Source organism: Nylanderia fulva, unplaced genomic scaffold (assembly GCF_048542155.1).
Source record: "Nylanderia fulva isolate GAGA-0341 unplaced genomic scaffold, ASM4854215v1 Scaffold647, whole genome shotgun sequence".
NCBI lineage: Eukaryota > Metazoa > Arthropoda > Insecta > Hymenoptera > Formicidae > Nylanderia > Nylanderia fulva.
Window position 1 is genome coordinate 31,357 of NW_028190750.1, and position 26,222 is coordinate 57,578.

Genomic DNA, 26,222 nt, shown 5'->3' on the forward strand with positions numbered 1-26,222 from the left:
TTCTTCGTTATTATTATGTAAATTCGTAGAAATTTCTTCTGTTCTAGTTTTATTTTGTTGATTTGAGTTATTTTTCTGAGTTATTCTTAGATCTTCATTCTGGACCAGTTTAAATTCTTTAATCATGTCTAATCCAATTAGAAAATCATATATAAAATTTTCTTTATCGATGATATATACATCGACTTCTTTTTCTATTTTATAGATTTTAATTTTTAAAGTTGTCAAACCACTTGTTTTCTTAACACCATTAATTGTTATTAAATCTGCGTTGTTGGAATGGTTTTTTCTTCCTTTTAATTTTAATATTTTAGAATTGATCAGAGAGACATTTGAGCTTGAATCATAAATTCCAAATAGATCTATTAGTTTGACTTTTATTAATGGTGTTACTGCTCGTTTTTTGTTTCTTTTTCGTTTAATTTCGTTTCTATTACTGAGTTGTTAACATGTTTTATAGAGTTTTTCTTTTCTTGCTTATTTTCTTCGGATTTGAACCAGCATAGGTGTTCGGGGTGGTATCGTATACTTTTTTTTCTTTACAGATTGTACAGGGTTTTTTCCTTCCTTTTCTTTTGTTTTTTGGTCTTTTGTATTTTTATTATTTTCAAATTTTTTTTTGTTTGCCAGATGTTCTAGTTTTCCGATTTCGTTGTACAAGTCTTCAGTTGTTGTTAAAGTTTCCCTGTCAATTCTATCTGACACGAAGTTTGGAAGGCCTGTCGCTATCAAATCTATTAGTGTACCTATATCAATTGATTTTCTTATTTCCAGCAAAAGTTTTTCTTTCTTGATGGCGTAATCCAGCAGAGGTCCTGATTGGTATTTGAATGAAAAGGCATATCTAATTGCCGACCATCCTTTATTGGCGTATGTCTCAATAAAATTTGTTTAAAATTGTCACGTATTTTCGGAGCGACGAAGCAAGGTCAATCGTAGAAATTGAAAATATTCGACGCCGAGATGTTATTCCGGTTGTTTTCGATTCCGCGAGCGAGGAATCTACAAAAACTCGCCTTTGTCTCGCGTTTCGGAGCGTGATGGGGCAATCGTCCGCGAATAGGATTTCAGCACGTGTGCCACGCGTCGATCGGATGATCGATCGCCCCCTTAGCTGCCGAATTCCGCGAGGATCAAAAATGAGTCTACTCGAGGAGTCTGAACTGAAGAGACGTCTCTGTGTATATCAGCGAAAAGAGCATCGCGCGAATTTATCTCGTTCTAGAGCGAACTTCCGCGTTTTAATCTTGTCTGCGAGAGTTTTGAATAAAACTTTTTTGCCTCAAAAGTGAATTTCTCCACCTTTACAATTTTCTCCGCATCCAGTCTCCTTCGTATCTGCGAGCCGACTTATAAATAAATAAATTTGCCTCTGCGCGGAAAATTAAAACAAATCGAAGGTTCTCGCACAGAAGTAAAATGGTCCTTCGAGCCGGATTGTGAAGATAACGAGGACGATAAGGTAAAACGGAGAAAGTGATTTTCGTGTGACTCTCGCGGACAGTGAAAAAGCGCGGGTGGACAATAGAAGCACATCGTCTTACAAACGAGTGTGCAAAAGAAGAGACAGGAACCAAGTGTCGAGTTCGCTCTCGAGAAACAAGTGTACGGGTAGACTCCGATTCACGTCGTCAAAACCCAATTCGACTCGTGAGACAAAACTTAGTGGTCTCTTTCGAAACAAATTCGTCGCGTTCGACAGTCAGGTCGTTCGCGAACTCGTGCCGTCGGCGCCGTTCACGCGCCCGACATACTCAGTGGTCTCTTTTGAGACAAATTCGTCGCGTTTCGACAACAAGGTCGTCCGCAAACTCTTGCCGTCCGCGCCGTTCACGCGCCCGACATACTCAGTGGTCTCTTTTGAGACAAATTCGTCGCGTTTCGACAACAAGGTCGTCCGCGAACTCTTGCCGTCCGCGCCGTTCACGCGCCTGACATAATCAATGGTCTCAAGTCAAACTTGAGACATACGCGTCGCGTTCGATAGAGGAAGCGTCCGCAAATCTTTCCGTCTGTACTACTGACGTTGCTCCGAAAAAAATGTCGACAGCAAAAGATCTGTTGATCGCGCAATTAGACACGATCTCTCAAGTGAAACGCGTGCTCGTGAATTACAAGAAGTTGGCTAAGGTCAATATTACCCTGCCAAAAATTCAAGGACGATTGGACGAGCTTACGTCGCTCTGGGCATCCTGCAGGGAGCTCCACGTCAAGCTCTTACAATCTACGTCTTCAGATGAACGGGCGAAGGTTGCCTACTTCGTCGATGAAGATTTTCTAATCGCTGAGGATGTCTACCTCGAGACGGCCGATACGCTCCGTGATATGATAAGTAAATTAAGCGTCTCTTCACCGCCTTCTCTCGATCGTAGCACTGACTCCTCGTTTTCGCGACAGTAATAATAATGGTTTCCAGTTGCCTCGTATTACGCTTCCGAAATTTTCGGGGAAGTTTTCCGAATGGGAAAGCTTCAAGAACACTTTCGAGTCTCTCGTTGCTAGTAACGGTACGCTCACTAACACTCAAAAGTTTCATTACCTGAAAACAAGTGTCATCGGTGACGCTGCCTTAATAATAAATAATTTAAAGATTTTGGATCCGAATTACGAATCGGCGTGGCAACTCTTAATTGCCGAATATGATGATGAGGCGACCTTGATTAATACTCACTTGCATGCTTTCATGAGCATGCCCGTTATGAAACATGAAAGCGTAGGCGAGTTAAAGAGATTGCGAGACACGGTGGCTGCATCGCTGGCCGCGCTGACGAATTTGAGTCGACCGGTTGCTCAGTGGGACGATATGCTTGTTTATTGCGTCTCACAAAAATTCTGTCAAAAAACGCGAAGCGAGTGGAACTTGAAGTGTTCCTCTATAACTTCAATTCCGGCGTACAAAGATATTCATGAATTTCTTACGACTCGAATCCGCGGATTGTCAGACTTCGCGGAAGTTTCAAGAGAAAGTGTTAATCAAAAGCCAGACAAGCCGCGTTCGTCAATGCATAACGTCTCCGCTGTCAAGTGCATATGCTGCTCAGGCAATCATTTCGTGATAAAGTGCGAGCCGTTTCGTCAAAAATCAGTTGAACAACGAAATGAGCTCGCTCGCAAAAATCGTGTATGCTTTAATTGCTTGCGCTCGGGGCATATTTCGCCGAATTGCTCGAGCCAACAGCGATGCAACCACTGTAGTCGGTCTCATCATTCTTTATTGCATTCCGAAAATTATCAATCGTCAGCTGTCAGAAAAGGTTCGGAAGCTGCGAAACCGAGCGTGAAAACGAATGCGAAGTCCGACGCCTTGGACGGTTCCAATAACGCTGCCGTGGCCAGCGTCCAGACAATCGAGCCGCCGGACTTTACGACTCCGGCGGTTCTTCTCGCAACCGCGTGGGTGAACATCCACACCGCTGAGGTCCGACGCTTTAAGGTTCGCGCGCTATTGGATCAGGGATCCAATTTTAGTTTTATATCGGAATCTTTCTGTCAAACCATACGGACCAGGCGACAAAGAACCGATTTACAAATCAAAGGATTCGGGGAAACCTACACGGGTGCCGCAAAGTCGCGCGTGTCTTTGCGAATGACTCCGTGCGCGAAATCCGACTCGGTATTTCCAATCACAGTGTACGTGTTTCCGAAGATCACGTCGTACGCGGCTTCGCGAGTTCGACCTGTCGAATTGTGGCCTCACTTGAAGGGCCTTTCCCTCGCGGATCCGGATCCGTCGAGCAAACATCAAATTCACTTGCTTCTTGGAGCCGACGTTTATGGCTCACTTTTGATGCGCGACTTGAGGCAAGGTCCGCTCGGTACCCCCACAGCTCAACTAACCGCGCTCGGTTGGATTATTTCCGGTCCGACCGAAAATAAACGGAAGGCTTCAAAAGAAGCCGTTTTAAATTGCGTTCTCGGTCAAGAGATAGACACTCTTCTCCAGCGGTTCTGGGAAGATGAGGAGATCGCGCCTCAAATTCCCCTCACGGAGGAGGAAGAGATTTGTGAGCGACACTTCGTGCAGACGCATAGTCGGTTGTCCGACGGACGATACGTCGTTCGACTACCCTTTAAATGTGATCCTCCGATCGAAATCGGAGAGTCTCTTTCCATTGCGCGGTCGCTGTACAACCGTATGGAAAACAGATTGAGAAATCGATTGGAACTGTATTCGCAGTATAACGAATTTCTAGCGGAATACGAGTCCCTCGGACATATGACTAGCGTCGACGAGTCGGAAAAAACCGAGTATTTGCCCGTTTACATTCCGCACCACCCCGTGATTCGGGAAGATAGTTGCACGACTAAATTACGGGTCGTTTTCAACGCGTCGTGCCGAACTAGGAATGGTACGTCGTTGAATGACTTTTTATTAATAGGGCCCAAATTACAGCAAGATCTACCTGCCGTGTTATCGCGATGGCGACGGTGGAGCTTCGTCTGTACGGCCGACATCGCCAAGATGTTTCGGCAAATTCAAATTTATGAGCAAGATTCAGACTACCAAAGAATTCTTTGGCGTCCTCAAGCGGAAGCGCCCGTTCGACATTTTCGCTTGTTAACGGTCACTTACGGTCTCGCTCCCGCTCCGTATCTCGCAATGCGAGTATTGAAACAGCTCGCCCTTGACGAGGGAGAAAAGTTCAAGGCCGCGGTTCCTATCCTAGGAGAGTCTATTTATGTAGACGACGCCCTGTTTGGCGCGGATGATATAAAATCTTTAAAAAATACTCGCGTTCAATTGATGCAGTTAATAAAAAAGGGGGGATTTTAATTAAGGAAATGGGCTTCAAATTCGATCGAACTTCTCAATGATTTGTCTGTTGACCAATCGGAAGTAACCGATCATCTAATCCTGACGGAAGATTCACTTAAAGTTCTCGGCCTGTCATGGATGCCTAACGAAGACGTGTTTCGCTTGGTCGTGAACTCGACCACCCCCAGCGTTCCTACCAAACGCTCAATTCTTTCATTTATCGCGAGGCTTTACGACCCTCTCGGATGGGCCGCTCCCGTCGTGATCGTGGCAAAAATAATACTTCAAGAGCTGTGGTTGTTACATTGCGAATGGGACTCTCTCATCTCCGATGAGTTAACGTCCCGTTGGAATTATTTTGTATCAGAATTTCACAAATTAGAAATGATCAAAATTCCACGGTGGACTGGTCAAGGTCCACAAACTCTCGCGCTAGAGATACACGGTTTTGCTGACGCGTCAAATCGAGCTTATGCCGCCGTCGTATATCTTCGCGTCTATCATTCGCTTTCAGACTTCGCAATAAATTTAATCGCAGCAAAAAACAAAGGTCGCGCCCGTGAAAACCGTGAGCATCCCGCGTCTAGAGTTAAACGCGGTAGTGTTATTGAGTCGCCTCGTAAAGTGGACTGTTAATTCGTTGCAGTTAGTTGGAACTCCGATCCATTGTTGGACGGATTCCACGATAGCTCTGGCGTGGTTGCGCCAGCACCCATCAAAGTGGAACACATACGTGGCCAACCGCGTGGCTGAAATACAGAACAATTTGCCATCTACTCGATGGAGTCACGTACCATCGGCAGAGAACCCGGCGGATTGTGCGTCGCGCGGGCTATCCGCGTCTGAGTTAGTGTCGCATTCGCTATGGTGGACGGGACCACCATGGCTTCGGCAACCTTTAACGGCTTGGCCGATTCATGATATGACGAATACTAGACCCACTAATGAACTACAGCAAGTTTCAGCTGAACTGCGAAAAACCAAAGTTCTTCACATTGAAGGTGAAGAAGAGTGGGATCTACTTTACAAATTTTCAAGTTGGACGAAGCCCGTCCGAGTTACGGCTTACGTCCACAGGTTTCTTGCCTTACTGCGGAAGGAAAAGGTTCGTAAATTTAAAAAAGATTCGACACTGAGCGTCGACGAGCTTAAACGGGCCGAGCAATTCTGGCTGTCTTATGTCCAGCGGAGAGCTTTCAAGGTCGAATTCAAAACTTTGCAAAAGACTGCCACGATTTCAAAAAGGAGTTCCCTTCGAACTTTTGCTCCATTCTTAGGAAAAGATTCGGTACTCCGGCTTGGCGGGCGGTTGCGACACTCCGCTCTTAGCTACGATGAGCAACATCCCGTAATCGTGCCGCGCGGACAACTCGCTTACCTTCTAATCGCTCAAGCTCATAAGAGTACACTCCACGGTGGAGTTCAAATCGTGCTGCGCACCCTTCTTCAGAATTATTGGTTAATGGGAGGGCGAAACTCCGTCAAGGGATATATAAGACAATGCATCCCTTGCGTACGTCACTCGGCTAAACTTTCGAGCCAATTCATGGGAGACCTCCCGTCTCCACGCGTCAATCCGTCGTCTCCATTTGCTCATACGGGAGTGGATTATGCTGGCCCTTTCTTAGTCACGCCGTTCGTTGGCAGAGGCCAAAAAAACCAGAAAAAATTATATAGCTTTGTTCATCTGCCTCGTCACGAAAGCAATCCACGTAGAGCTAGTCGAAGACTACTCTAGCGCTGGGTTCCTCGCCGCCTTTCGGCGATTTGTGAGCCGAAGGGGCTTGCCGTCCAAGCTATATAGCGATAATGGAACGAACTTCCACGGGGCTGACAAGGAATTGAACGACGCGTTCAGCGCCTTGATGAAGGATTCGTCACTGCACGACATCCTTGCAAATGACAAAATTGAATGGAACTTCATTCCGTCTGCGGCTCCTCACTTCGGTGGGCTATGGGAGGCGGGAATCAAAAGTCTCAAGTCGCACTTAAAACGAGTCGCCGGTTCGCGAACTCTGTCACAGGCCGAATTCGCGACGTTATTATGCCAAATCGAGGCGTGCTTAAATTCTCGTCTGATCGCGGCATTAAGCGACGATCCGAGTGACCTATCGGCACTCACTCCGGGTCATTTCCTGATCGGGCGCCCCATAATTGCGATACCGGAGGAGTCAGTGCTCGAAAGTAATGCGAATCGACTATCGCGATGGCAGATGGTCCATTCTTTAGTCGAACAGATTTGGCGCTCGTGGTCGCAAGACTACTTGCACTCCCTGCAGCAGCGGCGTAAGTGGTCGGAAAAAACGTCTTGTTTTCGCATAGGAGAACTCGCCTTGTTGAAGAATCTCTTGCTCCCTCCGAGCAAGTGGAACCTAGCGCGAGTCACGCAGATTCATCCCGGCTCGGATGGACTCGTGCGAGTAGTTACGGTGAGAACTGCGAGCTCGATCCTGAAACGACCAATTATGCTACTGTGCCGGCTGCCAATCAATAGCAATATTTGAAAAATTGTACTTGCGTTAAACTTAGATTGTAATTATTTGATAAATTTCGGGTGTGATTTATGTATTTAGCGTCAAAATCTACTATGTTAGGCAATATTCTCCTCTTCGGCGTGGTTTTCGAGCCAGGTATCGCATTTATGACTTTGTTATTTGACCCATCGCATTGTCGGTAGAATTTCGAAACATGTATAATTGTATTTGCGTGCTCGAACAGCCGAAAGAGGCGAATATTTGCTAAGGCTCAGTGCCTATTGAAAATTGAGAGCGTCTTTATAATTTAGAAATATTTACTCGAAAATTGTAAAAGGTTTTTCACCTTCTGATTACTTGCCCTCGTTATTCGATCGCAAGGAATTATTGCATTGATCTCTTGTTTGATTTCTTGGTTGATTGAAAATTGATTTATTGTCTTCATCGTACGTTGAAGACTACCGTTGGCTATATTTCGCATATTCGCATACGTTCAAATGCGAGGCGGGCGGTATGTTTAAAATTGGCACGTATTTTCGGAGCGACGAAGCAAGGTCAATCGTAGAAATTGAAAATATTCGACGCCGAGATGTTATTCTGGTTGTTTTCGATTCCGCGAGCGAGGAATCTACAAAAACTCGCCTTTGTCTCGCGTTTCGGAGCGTGATGGGGCAATCGTCCGCGAATAGGATTTCAGCACGTGTGCCACGCGTCGATCGGATGATCGATCGCCCCCTTAGCTGCCGAATTCCGCGAGGATCAAAAATGAGTCTACTCGAGGAGTCTGAACTGAAGAGACGTCTCCGTGTATATCAGCGAAAAGAGCATCGCGCGAATTTATCTCGTTCTAGAGCGAACTTCCGCGTTTTAATCTTGTCTGCGAGAGTTTTGAATAAAACTGCTTTGCCTCAAAAGTGAATTTCTCCACCTTTACAATTTTCTCCGCATCCAGTCTCCTTCGTATCTGCGAGCCGACTTATAAATAAATAAATTTGCCTCTGCGCGGAAAATTAAAACAAATCGAAGGTTCTCGCACAAAATTTTTTTTCCATTTTCTCCATTCTGAATTTATTGTGAGTTTCATCATCATACAGCTATACCAATCTCGGCTGGATTTATCCAGGAACAGCTTAAAAATTTCAATTTTTCCTTTGTCTTCCTTTATGTTAAAGCGTTCACATTCTTTTTCAAAATCGTTTACCCATTGGTACGCGTTAGGGTTTTTATTTGAGAATTTTTCAATTGTAAATTTTCCTGCTATTTTCCCTAGATTTTGTTGTTCAGAGTCTCGTTGCTTTGCTTCCAATAATTTATCTAACAATTTTGTTACGGTTTCTTTTGAAGTTTTTTCCACGGATCTAGCAGCAGATTGTATCTCCATTCTTTCTTCTAGAAAAATTTCATTGAATTGTAAGTTTAGTTCTTCATCCAAATAAACTGTACGTAGTTCCTCAGATAACTTGATTACAATTTTTTTGAATTGGTGTTGTTGAAAATTCGTTCTTTGGAGCGAATCCTCGAGGACGAACGAATTTTCTAGAATGCTTTTTGTTAAATTCCTTAGTGTTTACGCCAAGGAAACACGTGAAACCAACGTGTACACTCGCCGCTAATTGGCGTGTGTACATCGCCTGATTTTCTGATGGTCCAATCGAGGACCCCGATCGGCTGCCGCCCTACGCGAGCTCCGAAATTCGCGCAGCCCTCGAGTCAGTCCTCGAGAGAGCGAGCGCCGAGAAACATAAGTCTCGTACGCGACGAACTTGTAAAAGTGAATAAACTAATTTAAACCGTTTCAAAACGCGTACAATCATTTGATCACGTTAACCCGGCATCCTACAACGTTAAATCTTATACAGGTGTCTTTTTGTTAATGTCTTCTTTATCTTAGCCAATGCTTGTGTTTTTATCAATTCTGTATGCAAATTTATTGGCTGATATTCATCTGGGATAATGAAAGAACAGCCATCCAATGTATCTATGGAGGTTAGGCACAGTATGTTTGATTTCTCGTCTGCCGATCCTCTTATCGTAAACCCAAATTTTAGTGAGTCTATTTTCTTCTTTTTTATCATAAACGAATTGACGTTTTATAAGATAACTCTTTATTTTTCGAGATTTGATCAAACCAAATCACGTTGCTGTAAGAACAAAGTATTTATTTTGTCGGTTATTACAGTATTTACATTATTTACAAACGTTCTCACCTGTAAGAACAAAGAAACGTCAATTAAAGTTTATTCTCCAATCCATCAATTCCCTCTTTCCACCGTCCTTGATCACTATTCTAATTTCTCTGATAATTCCTTTTCTCGTGTATTTCACCACGTGGTGTGGTTTTTCTTCTTCTCGTACAGAACGCTCTCTATCTTACCCGCGTTCAAAAGCGCGGCAATTTCAATTTAAAGAAATTGTTTGGAGAGCGAACAAAAAACCGACGAAATACCGGCGGCCGAGAATCGCTGATCCACACTTGATCTCGATGTCCGAGACCGAGGTCGCACAATCGAAAACATGTTTTCGATCTCTGGATCGACACTCGGCTTTTGTCAGAGCGACAATTCAGCATTCTCGACGGTTTTTATATATTTGTCACCTTTCTCTTTGGCAGCGCGGGCGTCCTTCTCCTTACTTGCAGGGTGGATCGAGGAGCTCGGGACAGGGGAAAGGAGGGCCCCGCGCTTACCGTTGCGCGCCTTTTCCGGGCAGTGTTTGCGAGCTGAGCTCTCTCGTTGGTCACGCGAGCAAACGACCTTTTAACATAAGCAAACATTTATTGTCTTTATGCCTGTAATTTATCTTAAAATATACTTGTGAGTGGAGTAAGGTAAGTTTGAGTAAAGTGTTATCGGATCCTGCCCCGTTTTCCAAAACTCATCCCTCTTTGCCTCCAACCGTATTCAAACGAACAATCGAACGGCGAGACAAGAACATTACTGGTCCTTCGAGCCGGATTCGTGTGCGCGACTCCGACCACACGGTAAGCGATCTTATCTCTTTCTAAACTTGTATATTCTCAATATTGCTAGACATTAGACATTGCTGGACAATTTATTATTAACAATCATTATAGTCAGTGACATTTGCGACATTGACGTTTCGATCAGTGGAATAAGTGAAGTGCGAGAGTGATCTCGCGATAGAGACAATAGTGCCGTTCCACGCCCCCGCGCGCGCTTTGCCTAGAGTTCGAGGGCCCGCTGCTCCGATTCTCCCGCCTAATGCCGTTCCGCGCTCCGCGCCCGTCTTGCCTATCGATTTGGACGATCCGTCGCTCCGCGCACGCTGCGTTTACGTGTTCGCGACCGCGATCAGCTGAGCGCACTTCACTTTCTCGGATTTTCACGTAAGATCGTCGCGCTTTGTTTTCACGCTCGTTTTTCCGTCTCGTATAAGCTCCACGATGGAGGCCGCGCTGAAAAGACAAATGATCACAGCCGGCTTCATCGAGCGGTTTTGGGATAACCTTGTTAAAATCGGGAAAAATAAAATGACTCGATCGTTTCTTTCGGCGCGCCTTGAATTACTAGAAAGATACTGGTCGACGTTTTACGACGCTCATTACTCGCTCATGGATTTTGAAAAGGTGGACGCGTCCGGCTATATGAAACGGGACATTTATTCGTCGACCGAGGAACTTTATGTTAATATGAAGGCTCGTATCAACTCCCGCTCGTACATCCCACCGGCCAAAACCACGGAGTCAAAAGATGACTTGAGTGCGGTTATGAGGCAAATCCAATTGCCGAAAATAAATCTGCCGACCTTTAGCGGCGATCAGTTGGAATGGGAGGGTTTTCGCGACCTTTTCAAATCGCATCGCTAGTTCACGACGTGAACGGGCTCGGCGCGGTGCAGAAACTCCAGTATCTGAAGGCAAGCCTCACCGTGGAGGCCGCGGCCGTCGTGGCGAATATCGAGGTTTTCTCGGAAGGATACTCGTCGGCGTGAGAAGAATTGGAGTCGAGATACGACAACCGACGGGTGCTACTCGCGACGCACATGCGTGTCCTCCTCTCGGCTACGCTAGTGACGAAACCATCTGCGACAGAGATAAACCGCCTGATTAGGCATTGCGATGCCTGCCGTGAATCAGGCATCGCGCTCCTTCCGGGCAATGGGTCGCCCGGTAGAGCATTGGGACGACTGGTTCGTCCACATCCTAGTGGAGAAGCTGGATTCCGCTAGCCGCCTCCAGTGGGAGTCTTCGCGCAAGCAGTGACTTTCCGACGTTTGAGGAGCTCGAGGAGTTTCTTCTTCTTTTCTTCTTCTTCTTCTTACGCGGTCTGCCGCGGGTTGGCACGTGCCGGCCGCGCGCGAAACTTTGACACAAACGACTTCGGGTAAATCGAGGCTGACTGAGCGACGGGATGACGACTCTCAGTCCCCCATGCAACCTCCAATGAACTAACGACGAAAAGGGATCCGCCGCAGCCGCTGTCCGCTCAGTGCAAGTAACATCCCCTTTTGCGAGCGTGCCCGCGCTTTAACTGGGATGCTCGGTAGACCACAGCCCTCCTCGAACAAGTGCTAAGCGGGAAGGCAATGCGTTAAAAACATAAAACTCTTCAACTGCCTGGGACAGCCCCTTTGTCCACACCACAGGAGCATGTCCATCCTTATTCCCGCTGCCGCCAATGCAACGATAGAGCATCAACCACCTTCTTCATATCTAAACGATTGCGACAATACGACGTGACAGACCAAGCGGGAGACTCCTCGAGCTGCCGGGATTCGCCAGAAAATCCACTGCACACGTCGTGCATAGGCGCCTTCCGTCTCGAAGGAGAACTGGACATGTAGCAGCGCTGTCCGCTCCACCCTCCGGTTACAGTAGTTCTCGCTCGCGACCAGTCAGGCGAAGACGACGTGCGCTTGTTCGTTCTCATCGGAGAGGTCGGGGGAGAGCTCCCCCTCCCCTTCCTTTTCTTCCTTCCCCCCTTTCCATTTCAGATTCCTCCTAGCCTTTCCCTTACTCTCCTCGTTACATGGCCGACACTGATTCCGTTTTTTATCCTGGCGCTTTTGGGAAGTGTTACTGAGAGAACCATGTATGAGAGGGACTGTTGAAAGGGCGAGGGATTGAGAGAGGAATATTTATGGAAACGTGTGCGTGTGTGAGTAGGAATGCGAAAGGAAGAAAGAAAGAGTGCAACCTGCGGAAAGTGGGAAAAAATGTGATATAATGAAGTTACGAGTGCAATAAGAAAACGTGCTTGTAGGCGGGACGAGGTTGGTTGCATTGGAAGGCCTTTTAGGGTGAAAGGAGGTTGTCAGTGTGCTGAGGTGCCCACAAGTGCTTCGCTTGGGCAATGATTGCGGCAATGGCACCGGGAAACGGAAAAGGACTTGCCAAAATGTGGATGTGTAGGGACCACCTGATGAGAGGATTGTTAAAAGGATAAACGTGTGGGTCGACACTGTTAAGATGAAAGGGAGGGCAAATTGTGATTCCACTCGGTTTTCTTGTTCCGGAAAGGTGCCGGATACGTGAAAGAGCTTAGAGGAGGAGAGAAGCCGAGGAAGAAATGACGAATTAATGGTGCGTTGAATGTGGTGCAGTATAAAACTGCCAGGAGAAGCGTATGCGGTATGTGTCGATCTGGGGTTGAGATGATGCGGCCGACGTTCGAGTGCAGTGTGTAGCACTTGCTGAAAGAAACCGTGAAAGGCATGGGACGTTTGTGGTGGGCTTGACATAGATATGATGTGATTGTGGGAAAGTGGGACGTTGGTGAAAGCAGCAGTGGTGGTAAATGACTCTAGGGTTAGACTGATTGTGCGTGAGAGAGTGTACGGAATAAGCTTGGAGAGTGGTGTGGTTGAAGGCCGGGACTTTTGGGGAATGTAGTGGGTGTCCAGTAGTTGCCCCAGTTTAATGGTAAGTGTATCGAGCCGTTACTTGGCGTAACATGGACCAGAGTATGTGAGACGGCCGGGAGAAAGCGTCTTAGCTGATAGGTATGGATTGCGAATTGCCGTCGTCTCTCCATGTGGTTTAACCAAGGGTGGAGCAAGCAGAGAGAGTGAAGCGAGTGTAGAGTTGGTGGTAGAGGGATTTGAGGGAATGGATGATGCGGCGGGGATGAAGTGGTGAATGAGCCAGCGAGGTTTTTTACTTCGTTCAGCGGGCGAATGGGGAGAGTTGACATGCGATGTTCCACTTTCGTGAGGCGTGAATGGAGGGTGCCGGTATGAGTGGGAAGTAAAAGCCGACTGGGGAGTGAGTGACCATAACGTATTGTTAATACGGATGGTACACAGAGAGAATGTAGGTACGAATGAAGGGCATGCGTAGATGGGTGTGCACAGGACATAGACTGGGAAGGATATATGTGTGATATGCGAGAGAGTGCGTTAGAGGATGCAGCGAGCGCCATAGACGAAGCGGATGCGCGAGCTGTGTAGAGCAAATGATGAAATGGATCCATAGTGCGAATGATCGATGGATGAAGAGGTGTAAACCTGTGTATGCCCTGAAGCTTGTGTGGTGGACGGATGAGCTTGAGAACTGAAGAGGCTGTAGGAAGGAGCAGACGTGCCTACCAGCGTGCGAGAAAGAGGAATGGAAGCAGAGTGGAAGAAAGAATGAATGAATATAAGTATGTTTTGCGGGAGTATAAGGAGGAAATGCGAAGAGTGAAAGAGGAGAATTGAAGCGATTTGTGTGCGTGACTGGGAAGAGGATCCATGGAGCGATGTATATAAGGTGTGCATGGAAAGCGTGATAGGGTAAGATTAAGTGGCATAAAAGTGGGTGATAGAGTGACGAGTACATGGAAAGAAGCGCGGATTGAGCTAATGAAGAGATTCTTCCCGGCAGCAAGGACGAACGTGGCGATAGACGCCAGGGAGACGTGAGGGAGGAAGAAAAGCAGTTTGAATGGAGCGAAGTGGATGTGGCAGTGAGATCGATGAAAGTGGGTAAGGCACCTGGTATGGATGGTGTGAGTGCTGAGGATGTTCGAGCGATTTGGCGTGCTGTCCCGGTATGGATGGAAAAAGAATGTATGATTTATGTTTGAATACAGCGTGTTTCCTTCCGGGCGTGGAAGACTGCGCGGTGGTAGTGTTATTGAAATCCCCCGATAAACCTAGGTCGGACCTGGGTCTATGAGGCCCCTTTGACTGCTGTCCGTGCTGGGGAAGTGGTTGGAGCTAATGATGGTTGGAAGACTCGAGCGAACGATGTGTGGAAGAATGTGTGACGCCCAGTACGATTCGTAAGAATTGGTCGACCGAGGATGCATGGAATCGAGTTGCATGACTAGTGAATGGTCGGAGAGAAAGTATGTGTTAGGAGTGTTCGTGGACTTCAAAGGAGCGTTTGATAACCTAGAGTGGGAATGTGTGATCGAGAAATTGCGTGAGTTTGATGTGAAGAAATTGAATTATGGAAGAGCTATTTTAGCGGCAGGCGTGTATGCATGATGAGTGCGTGTGACATGCGTCGGCCCGAAGATCCAACCAGTGATCTTGACTGGTCCACGGGAGTCGGGTTGCCCAGGGGGATTCGTCCCTCGTCCCGCAATTGAGGTCGGACTCGTGAGGGTAGTGGTTGAAGCCGCATGCTGGTTGGGGCTCTCGGGCCTCGACGGGTGAGCAGCGTATCTGCTCGGGCACCAGTCCTGCACAGCTGGTAGAGCGTTGGACAGGCGCTCGCCCCAACCGGTGGGTTGCCGAAGAGTCCTACAAACTCGGAGGCGCTACTGGTAGTTCCTGGCCTGCTGGAACGAGCTGATTGGGTTTATCCCAATTCCGCACCCATGGGGGTCGTGTGATTAAGCTCTCTGAGCAGGTACCGCGAACGTTAATCAACCACGGACATCTGTTTCCTATCTACTTTTCCCAGGAAGCTACTGACGATTCGACAGTAGTACGGGCATGACGCACCGGGGCCCCTAGGTCCCTTTCAAGCCAGGATGGGAGGCATCGTGGTCTGGGGGCTGCATGGCCGCGTGAGAGGTTAATTTGCCGACGACCGCGAACCGATTCCCCCAGGGGCACATTGGCGCACAACCTCTTGTGGCTATACTAATGTTCGCCCTTACCCAGGTGCTGGGAGGCTCTGCCTTTAGTGGCCCTTTTTTTTTCCCTGCCATACTCTGTGGGATATACATTGAAAGAACAAACTCAACAAAAACACAAAAACTTGGCTGATACTTTGGTAACGACTAATGCTGCACGAAAGTAACCGAACTCTGACGCCGAAAAAGAGAGAAAAAAGAGAATTGCTGTTTGCGCGAAGAGATCTGTAAGTAGATCACCACCTCCTTCGGGTAGTACCCAAAGAGACCTGAAGAGACGCATGAAGGGAACACAAGGCTGAGTGATTCTGAAATGAGAAGGATGGATATGAAAGATTAGAACAGAGCACAGGAGTAAATGAAGTAGAGGAGATGATGGAGACAAAGGAACAGCTCGAGACATTCATAGTTTAATGATAACAACAAAAATAACCAAAATCTGCAATAAAATACATCTTGTCCAAATGGGCAGTACTAGAAAATAGACTACATAATGTAGTTTTAGAAAAGAAAAATGGAAAGCTGCTTACCAAGCTGTTGCTGACTTGAGGCCTAAAGGACTCTCCTATGCCAATGTTACGGCAGGAACTCCAAGGACTGCTACAGGTGCCTGTAAAAGAAAAAGAAAGGAGGTCAGATACTACGCACAAAGTAGTACTAATTAAACCTATAAAAGAAGACGAAGATGCGAGAACGAATAGTGAAATAAGAGGAGGTATAAAGGAACTGACAAGTACAAATAAAAGGCTGAGATAAAGGCAATAAGGCAAATAAGAGGAAAAGGAGTAGTGGTGGAGGTAGTGATGAAAGAGACGGGGACTTTGTGAAAAGAATAAACCTAACACCACAGAAATTGAAAGTAGAGGAGCCAAGGAAAATAATCCTACTCTTATAATTTATGACGTAGACAGGGAATATAAGTTTTTAAGATCTCAAAGAAGATTTCATACTTAAAACTGTGACGATCCGGATCCAATCGAAATAGAAGAATACAAAAAGGATTGTGTGGAAGTAACTATGGACTCTCTCGGTCCTCAAAGCAACACGCTGCGATGGTACTTAGAGAGAGTCGTGGTTGGTTCGTGATGCGCCAACGAAGTCCTCTAGTAAGGACCTTCAGCCTCTCACGTCCAAGTTGTACCTCCACCTCCTCGTGGTGCTCCCGGAAACGGCCTACTTTGGGAAAGTTTAGACTCGGTAGGTGTCGACTAAGCGGGTGTACAGCGAAGTGCGCCCCTAAGGGCTTCGGCCCATGCGCCTACGGTCATGGTGATTTGGGTGGGGCCAAGAAAGACCGGTTTTCTTGGGGGGCTCTCGGTTGTCAATCCTTTTGCCCCCTCACGCAGTAAATTATGAATAAGCTAAGAATGATTCTGATGTCCCGGGTTCTCGGATTGGCCCGGGGTCTGCGTGCGAGGGAGTATGCAATTGTGCAATCCCTCTACAGAAAGAACAAGAAGTCCTGTTTGTCGCGTATCCTCGAGGGCGACTCGGTGCGCGAGAGGCCGTCTGCTGTCGAATTCCTTAACTGCTGGCGCCCCATTATGGAGGCCTCCAGCGGTGCGGATGGAGACATGACGGACTTGCGTGAGTCGTTTGGGGAGGCGGCACAGGCTGCGAGTGCTGGCCGGGGCCGTACGTCGGGCCCGAGAGGGATTCACCTCGAAGGTCTCGGCGATGGCGCTGCCACGGATCCAGTTCCTGTGGCGGATAAGACCTTGCTCTGGGATCCTATAACACCTGCAGAGGTGAACAGGATTTCCGTAAGGACTGGCACTGCGCCCGGATTGGACCAGATTACGCCGAGGATGTGGAACGCTGTTCCTGCGATTCTTCGTGCGCTTCTGTTCAATCTGCTGCTCCTGGCAGAGACGATCCCCTCATCAATCGCCACAACCAGAACGGTATTCCTTGAGAAGGGGGGTATGTCCGATCGGCCAGGTCCGACGGAGGCTGCTTTTTTTCCCCCTGATGTTCCTGCTGGATACCTGGCCCGATACAAAGGGGGGGCTTTTAAAGCCTCTATTGAAACTTTTACCCAATTCGAAACTAACCGATGCACGGTTGTGTCGGGGACTCTCCCGAATCGCGGCTCCGAAACCCGTATGGCTGGCACGTTTGGTGTGAAAAACCCGATGCATGCGGGCCATAAGTGACTACAAAAACCCCTGGCTCAAACAGCAGTGGCGCCCGGTTCCGAGTGTGCATGGGATGGGCTCAAGGGGTTGCGGCCCCCAAAACCGAGCTCCTATGGGGGATCGGCGGGCCCGCCGATGCCATCCCAGGTCCGACACTTCCTAAAACACCACATACGGCTAACTGCATACCGTCTAAAAGGCGGAAACTCCCGAGGTCGTGAGGGGGGCCCATAACGTGTCGTGCCGGTTTCCCGAAAAAAAAAAAAAAAAAAAAAAAAAAAAAAAAAAAAAAAAAAAAAAAAAAAAAAAAAAAAAAAAAAAAAAAAAAAAAAATTTTTTTTTTTTTTTTTTTTTTTTTTTTTTTTTTTTTTTTTTTTTTTTTTTTTTTTTTTTTTTTTTTTTTTTTTTTTTTTTTACCCCCCCAATCCGGGTTTGACAAAGTTAAGGGTAAAAAGTGTAGAGTGTAAATGAAAGGTGTGGATGATGAATGCTACAGTACTCCCCCCAAGTGACGATATTCGTTGCGAAAAGGACTTTCTTCTTCTTTTGTGGGTATGTTGCGTAAAGCTTTTCCCAAAAGTAGAAGAAGAGAAGAATTTGAAGTACAGAAACAGGGGCTGAAGTGCAGGAACAGGACTGAAGTAGCAGGAACAGGAGTTGAAAAGCAGGAACAGGAGTTGAAATAGCAGGAACAGGACTGAAGATCTGGTAGAAAGTTCATTTGAATCTGAAGTTCTAGGAATTAAGGCTGGCTTGAGACGTTCTGTCGAAATATTGACAACTCTTCCTGAAAAATTAACTGCAAATAAATGATCAGGATACGTTTTCTCAATAGGAAAAGGGCCAGAATAAGGAGTTTTAGTGACTTCCTAAAAGTATCTTCTTTTGAATCCAACATGAGTACAATCAAAAAGATTCTTGTGAACAAAGGTGATCTTTTGCAATGATGACTTGTAGGAGATGATCTGATATTCCTCATATGAATCCTGTGTTTTTTCAAGAAAGATTTCAGTTTTGCAGGAAAATCTCTTCAATGAAAATTCTCCAGGGAAAACAGAGTGGATCCATAAAAAGTTCTGCAGGTGAAGCTTTTAAATCTTCTTTGAAACACGAAAAGTAATCCCAAAAGAACGAAGGTAAAGATCTACCCATTTGGTTGTTTCGTGGCAATAATCGCTGGCTTTCAAAGTCCTATGCCATCTATCCGAAATTCCATTGAAGCAGGATGAAAGTAGAAGTTCTAATCCTTTGGCATCCAATTAGGTTTGTTAAAGCTTTTAATAAGCTGCTTCAAAAATGAGGACCTTGATCTGTTGTAATGCTGATGGAGAAAAAACGTGCTACCCAATGTGAATAAAATGTTGTAGAAATAGTTTTAGCAGAAATCTCAGAAAAAGGAACAGCTTCAGGCCATCTGGAAAAACGATCAATCATAGTTTAAAACAATACGGTAATTTTGACAAATAGGAAGTGGTCCCAACAAAGTCTAAATGTACATCTGAAAGCGTTGATCAGGGAAATTTCAATCTTAATTGGAGATTCTTGGTGTGTCTTGAAAACTTCGCACGTTGACATGGAAGACAAGTTCGAGTCCATTCCTTTACATCTTTCTTTCAAGAAGCCAAATGAATTTCAGTATAATTGTTTAGATGTCAATCTGCCGCTGGGGTGAGCGAGTCCATGACAACATCAAAAATTCTCTTGCGTAAGAGGGTTTTGGAAATATGGACGAATTAATTCCCAAAAGCAATCACAATAAATAGGTATGGTTGATCCTGAAAGAATATTCTTCAACAGAAGTGAAGAATTTGAAGAAAGTAAACTTGAAGTTCTTCATCTTCTTTCTGTAATTAGCAAGTTCTTCTAAAGAAACTTAATAGGCATTGAAATAGATTCAAATTTTTGACAGAGCATCAGCACTGAATTCATTTTCCAGAAATATAGGTAATATTTGTAAGAATTGAGCAAAAGTCCAATTGTCTGATCTGTTCTGGTACGCTTTTATCCAATTTCTGACGGAAGCAAAATCAAAGGTTTATGATCAGTTTTTGATAATCAGTTGTCTCCTTTACAAAATGTCTGAATATTTATAGCCAAATAAATGCTAAGAATTCTCTATCATAAGTGCTATAAATTTCCCTTTTAGCTTTGTCTAGTTTTTTGAGAAAATGCTATTGGTTTGATTCGTCGTCAATAGACTGTTCAAGTGATGCACCAACAGCAAAGTCGAAGCATCACAGTTAAATAAGAGGAGTATGAGGGGCGGATGAGAAAGGGTAGTAACTTGTAAAAGTTCTTCTTTACATGACTCGAAGCTAAATTCCGCTTCTTTAGTCCAAGAAATAATTCTTCTATCCCTCTTGCGACTGTCCTTTTAAATATTCTGTTAACAGAGCTTGATGATTTGCAGCATCCTTGAGACAGCGACGATAATAATTGATAATTCCTAAGAAACTGCGTAATTCATGAAGTGTCCTTAGTTTTAGATAATAATAATTGATTTCACTTTTTCGGATGTAGGTTTAACTCCTTGGTTAGAACTAAGTACCCAAGAAAAGAAATCTCGCTTTGACCGAAAAGACATTTAGCGACATTGTTGTCATTCCAGCTTGTTGAAGACGATCAAAAAAAATGCGTAAATGAGCAATATGTTCTTTCTCATCTTTAGAAGCAATAAGAAAGTCATCAAGATAACAAAAGGCAAAACTCAAATCATTAAGTAAAGAGTTCATGAGCCGTTGAAAAGTTTGGGCTGCGTTTCGTAAAACCCAAAGGCATTACGACAAATTCAAAAAGCCCAAATGGAGTAGTGACAGCTGTTTTGTGAATATCTTCTTTAGCGACGGGTACTTGATAGTACGCTTTTAAATAAGTCGATTTTAGAAAAGAAAATTCTTACCAAAAGTGAAGAAGAAAAAACTGAATATGAGGTAAGGGATAACGATCCGGATAGTCACTGAATTGAGTGCACGATAAACACCACACAGTCTCCAAGATTTGTTCCTTTTTAGGTACCATATGTGAGGGGCTGCCCAGGAGCTGCTTGAAGGCCTGCAATTCCTTGCTCCATCTAGACTTGAATTTTCCCTTTGGGGGCACATTTAATTTTCTCAGAGAAGTCTTCTGGGATCGAAATTAGGAGAACCTTCCGTAACGATATGATGTTCAACCCCATTTTTTTTTAACCGAAAAAATTTGGAGAAAAACGGGTGAGTCCTGGAAATTCGGTTAAAATTTGGGGTTTACACGAATCAGGAGATGGGGGTAAAAATTGACAAATTTGAAAACTTTCTTGAATTTTTCCAGTATTCATAAGACCGGTAACATTATCAATCAATTTCTTTTTTTTTAATGTCAATTAGGAGATTAAAATGACAAAGGAAATCGGCGCCTAAAATAGGACGTTGAATATCCGCGACACAAAATTTCCATTTAAATTCTCTCCTTAAACCAAGGTTAAAAATTAAAGTTTTAAAAACCGTAAGTATTAATTTGAGTACCTTTTTGCGGCAAAAAGTTTTTAAATTAGTATGCCACGGCTTCAATAAAACCTTTTTAGGTAACAACGATATATCAGCGCCCGTATCGACAAGAAAATTCAAATTTGAATGTCTGTCGAAAATAATGAGGCGATTGTTAGAAACACCGTCGTAAGCAGCCTCAGCTTAGCGGCGTTTTTAGTTTTCCCTGTGAAGCAAAAAATGTTTTTGGACATAGAACAAGGTAAAGTACATCGTTTAGCCTTATCACCAAACTTCTTAGGGAAAAAACAAATTGAGTATCTTTAATATCTTTATTTGATTTGCCCTTTGTTCCGCGATAACGATCTAAATTTTCTATTCTCTCTAACCGGCTTTGGAACGATCTCGACGACGAGAAATTTCAAGAGCTTCGATTCTTCGTAGCAAATCCGCGAAATCCGAAGATTTATTATTTGCATTATTGGAAACTTCCGCGACTTGCAAACCGCCGTCCCGATCAGCAATTTTATCGGCTAATTCCGCAAGTTTCCCAGAGGAACATCCTCTACTACGGCTAAATCGTTTTGAATTCTATGTGGAAGCGTTGAAGCCAAATCATTTGGCAAAACACTACTGCAAGATCCTCCAGATAAAAGACGAATTTCTCGAAGTAATTCCAAAGGCTTTTTTATCATTTAAATTCAAATTTCCCGCTAATATTTGTCCCCAAAAAGTTTTCCTCTGAATCCGTAAAGCGATTTATTAATATTTTCTTAATAATTATATTTACTGTTTCAGGTGGATTTTTCAATGACTTCAGATAGTTACAAGGCTTGTTCATCAAGATGACGAATGACAGAACTATATTTAAATATCATCTGATCGAAATTTGATAAACCGTAAAATCACTTTCATAGAACAAAACCCGAGTTTAGGTTGTTTAAAAGCAGAAAGTCGGTAGTTTTTAATAAACGAAACTCATTTGAGTGAATTGTAACATAGGGTCACACCTGATGTCCAGTTTGAGAAGGTAAAATATTAATATTTTCTGATCCAACCTGATTTGATCCGCTCGCCAAATCCCAAATTTAAACTGTGTAAACCGTACAGGGTTAAAAGGGGGTCTATCGAATTGGGATTTTTTCCCCTTGGGTTTCCCGGAAACCAATAAAATGATTGGGGAAATTTTCCCTGAAGGGGCTAATCCGCCCTTAGTTTCAAAGATCCGGAGAAAAGAAACTCTTAAAAACAGAAAACCCGCATTTTTTCTAAAACGATGATAAAATTTTGCGACTTCAAAAACGACGATCACTTGGTTATTCCGAAACACCCCCTTTAAAATTTCGTCGGCCTTTTAAAATCACGCGGTTTTTAAAATTACTCGGGTTTTTTTTTCAAAGTCGGGGTTCCAAACCCAAAAGTAGCGATTTTAAAAAAATTCACCAGATCTTTGGAAAAAAAATTTTTTTTCCCTTTAAAGTTTTAAAGCGAAAAAAACAAAAAGAATTTAAAATGTAACAAATAAAAAAATGAAAGGTTGTTATGGATATATTGATTTTTCCCAAACAAATTTTGTTTTATTAATGAAATTTAAGTTTTTACCCAAAAGTTTTAAAGAAAGTAAAAAATGTAAAAAGGGGAGTAAAATGAAAGGGGTTTAAAGAAAAATGTAGAGGTTTTAAATGAAAGGTGTGGATGATAATGCTACCGGTGTATTAAAAAGAATAAAAAGCAAAAAAGCAAAAAAGTGAATTTGTGATTTGCGGGATTGGGCAAATTTCTCAATTTTACCCTTTCCCGGTTTTTCGCGAAGTACAAAAGAAAGAGGTGATTTGGTTTTTGGAAAAATTTTATAAAAAAAAAAAATTTGGAAAAAAATACCTTAAAAAAAAATTGGGGTTGGAATTAAAAAATAAGAAGGGTTTTTTTAAACCCCCCCCCCAAAAAAAATGCTTTCTCCATCGGGAACGTCAAAAAAAAAAAAAAAATTTTGGAAAAAAATTTAAAAAACCCCCCAACTTTCCAAACCGGGGGAAATTAAAAACCTTTTAAAATAAAAAAAAACCAAAAAAGGGGGGTTTGGGGTTTTGGGGGGCCGGGCCCCAAACCCCCACCCAAAAATTGGAAAACCCCTAAAAAGGAAAACCAAAAAATTGGGTTTTTTTTAAGGAAAAATTCCTTTTTTTTCCCCGAGAGGTGTGGCTGGAACCAAATTTGGGGATGATGACCCTTTCCCTTTTAACCCAAAAAAGGCAAAATGGGAACTTTTTTGAAGCTTGGGAAATTAGAAGAAAACCTTTTAAACCTTTTTTAAAGAAAAAAAAAAAATATTCCTGCACAAATGCGTTGCTTGGGGGCAACAACTTCCGGGGAAAACTGTAAAAAAACAATAGGGATAAAATTTTCCCGGGTTTGAACGGTACCGTTGGGGGAACACCAAAATTAACCCCTCTTTGAAAAAAAGGTTCCAGGCTGCGAGAACAACTTTAAAAGAGTGGGGGGACGTGAGTCTTTAAAGATCTAGAACAAGCTAAAAACAGGGAAAAAAAAAACAAAGGGGGGTATTTCAAAAAGATCAAAAAATAAAATGCAGTCTTGGGGAGGATTTTGGGAAAAGAAAAAAGGGAAAAGAGGACCATGGGGCTTGGATATAAAATTTTTCCGGGAATAAAATAAGAAAGATTTTAATACATTTCCCTCTATTGGGGGAAGGCGATATTCAAATGGACTTTGGGGAGATAGGGGCCCGGGAAAAAATTTTTGGGTAAGATGGTTCCGACAGATGCATGTGCGGACATGGACAGACACAACAAAAATGAAATCAAAAAATATGTAAACCAACTTTGGCCCCTTTATCTCAGCTGGGGAAAATTTAAAACTATAAAAAAGAAATTAAAAAAAAAAAAGCTCCGGGGGAAAGGATGGGGTTAACCCCGAAAAATCAAGAAAACTGTGGGGAAAATAGAAAAAGGATTATTTTAAAAAATTTTTTTAACGACTTTTTTTAAAGGAACATCTTTCCCCGGGGTTTGTGGGACAAGAAGGCTCAGACCCTTCTAAAAAACATACAAAAAAACCCAGGTCGTAAAATCGTATTTGGGCCAATTTCAAATTTCTTTTTGTAAAAAGGGAAAAAATATACGAGAGAATAAATTTTTAAAAGAATTTTAGAAACATAGGGGAACAGGGCCCTTGCAGTAACACGCCCGTTTGGTTTTGGTTTTGGGGAGAGGAAGGGCGATGCCTTTAAAGAGTTTTTTTCCCCTTTTCAAAAGCATTTAAACAAAAAATGTGGGAACGGTTCTTTTTCGATATCGCTGGAGCTTTTGATAATTTGTGGTGGCCGGCAATCTTGAAGAGAGGTCACGAAGGCTCATGTTCATTACAGTTATTCGGTATTATAAACAGTACTTTAGTAAAGGAAAATGATATTGACATCAGTATGATAAAATACCAGGAAATGACCAAGGGCTGTCGGATTGTATTGAAAAAAACAAAAGCTATATTGATTAAGGAAATTTTCATCAGGATAGAATGCCAAAAATAAAAAAATTTATATAAAGATAAAATTTGTAAAGAATATAAATATCTGGGAATTTATTTAGATAAAGCTAGCTCATGCCACAGTGCAAACCTAAAAAATAAAATAATGGCACTATCTGGAATTTTGAGAAGAAGTATCCAAGATGAATGGGGGTTAAAACGGAAAGCGTGTACCTTGCTCTATAAATGCTTGTATGTACCTGTTATTGTGTATGGAGCTATTGTATGGTTTGAGAGAACATTTCATTCACATATAGAAAGAAGCTGAATTCAATTCAGCAAAAACTACTGATGCCTATGTCGCGAGCATGCAGAACGTCCTCTACCGCAGCAATGCCGGTCATTATGGGATGTAGCCTATAAAACTAGAAATAATACAAAAAGCGTTGATAACAAAGGCTAGAAAAAAAGAACTGGTTGTATGGAATAATTACCAGTTTATCCTGAAGAAGACCTAGCGAGAAAATATCTAAAAGAGGAAAAAAAGAAACTAAAATTGGCACTTTGTGATCAATGGCAAAAAGAGAGGAACAATAACACGCATGGTAGGACCACGTACAAATTTATAGGAGATGTTAGTTTTGCCGACAAAAATTATAAATGGTTTCAAGCCAAACAAAGCATGCGTGGACATAATAACAGGATACGGCTCTATAAACAAATCTTTGTTTGAAAGAAACTGTGTTGGGTCGCCCAAATGCCCTAAGTGTCCGAATTAAGATGAAAGTATTGAGCACATATTATTTCAGTGCTCGTTGTATAGTCATATCAGACCCCAGAACATACTAGAACACCAAAAGCAGGAAACATGGAATGGTATCTTAAAGGATGAAATTAGCTACAAAGGATCTGCCAACTTTGCTGTAGAAGTTTTAAAATAAGAAAAGATTTCTACGGAAAGGCGAAAACAGTAGCAGCCCACCTCCAACGGGGTAGGGACGGGCAACGTTCAGATTATCTGAACGGCAAAGAGGCTGCTGGAGTAATGAAGTGTGAGTGAAATGAATGAATGAATGAAATAAATTAAAAGAAGATTAAAAATAAAACTAAATAATAATAAATAAAATAAAGTATGTATGTATAACATATGCATGCATTTACATGTAGATGAAATAAATAACTGATGAGGAAAATGGCGGAGATGAGTGAAAAACTCGAGAGCCGCAATGTATGAGTGATAAAATGTGTGTGTGTGTGTCCCATCTACTTTAACTAGCACAGCATTGCCACGAGTCGGAGTCGCAAGACCGAATGGCTCATATGTGGCGCGCACACCCTAGGTGTGTCGTTAGCGTGGCTCCCCTCTTGCTTGTTCGCACGCCAGAGCCGGGGCCGGGGCGTGAGTGTCGAGGAGTCGAAGGAGAGTTTAAAATAAAAGTGATAAACTGCGAATGACTAGATTGACCAGGCACAAACTCTTGACAAACAGTCTAGGAAATGAAAACGCAAATCGGTAAAACAAACCGATAGCCCAAAAACTGGTGTCCTAAGACTTGGCTCCCAGAAGTGTTTCGGCCCGGAGCTCGCCGCTCTTCCCCTTACAAACTCTAGGGAGCCTCGAAAATACGACGGATTGTTCCCAGGCGCGACATGACCGGGTCACTGTCCGAGTGTCGGGGCGAAGGTCCGCAAAGCGTGTCCCTAACGGGACGCCGCCATACGTTTGTGGCTGGAAACCGGCTCGATGGATCGGACATGCAGTGGAACAATCTAAGGAACACTCGGTGTTTCTCTCTGCGGCATGCGGCACGCGGGGAGGTTCGCCCGGGAGTTGTCCGAAGGGTGTCGAGTCACCCAGACTGAAGGGCAAAAGGCCCGGCCCC

The 26,222-nt window shown here is 43.8% G+C and overlaps 1 pseudogene; it reads right to left on the reverse strand.

The window, feature by feature from the left end:
- Positions 1-389: 389 nt before the first annotated feature.
- Positions 390-8,611, reverse strand: LOC146720641 (uncharacterized; annotated as a pseudogene).
- Positions 8,612-26,222: the final 17,611 nt, after the last annotated feature.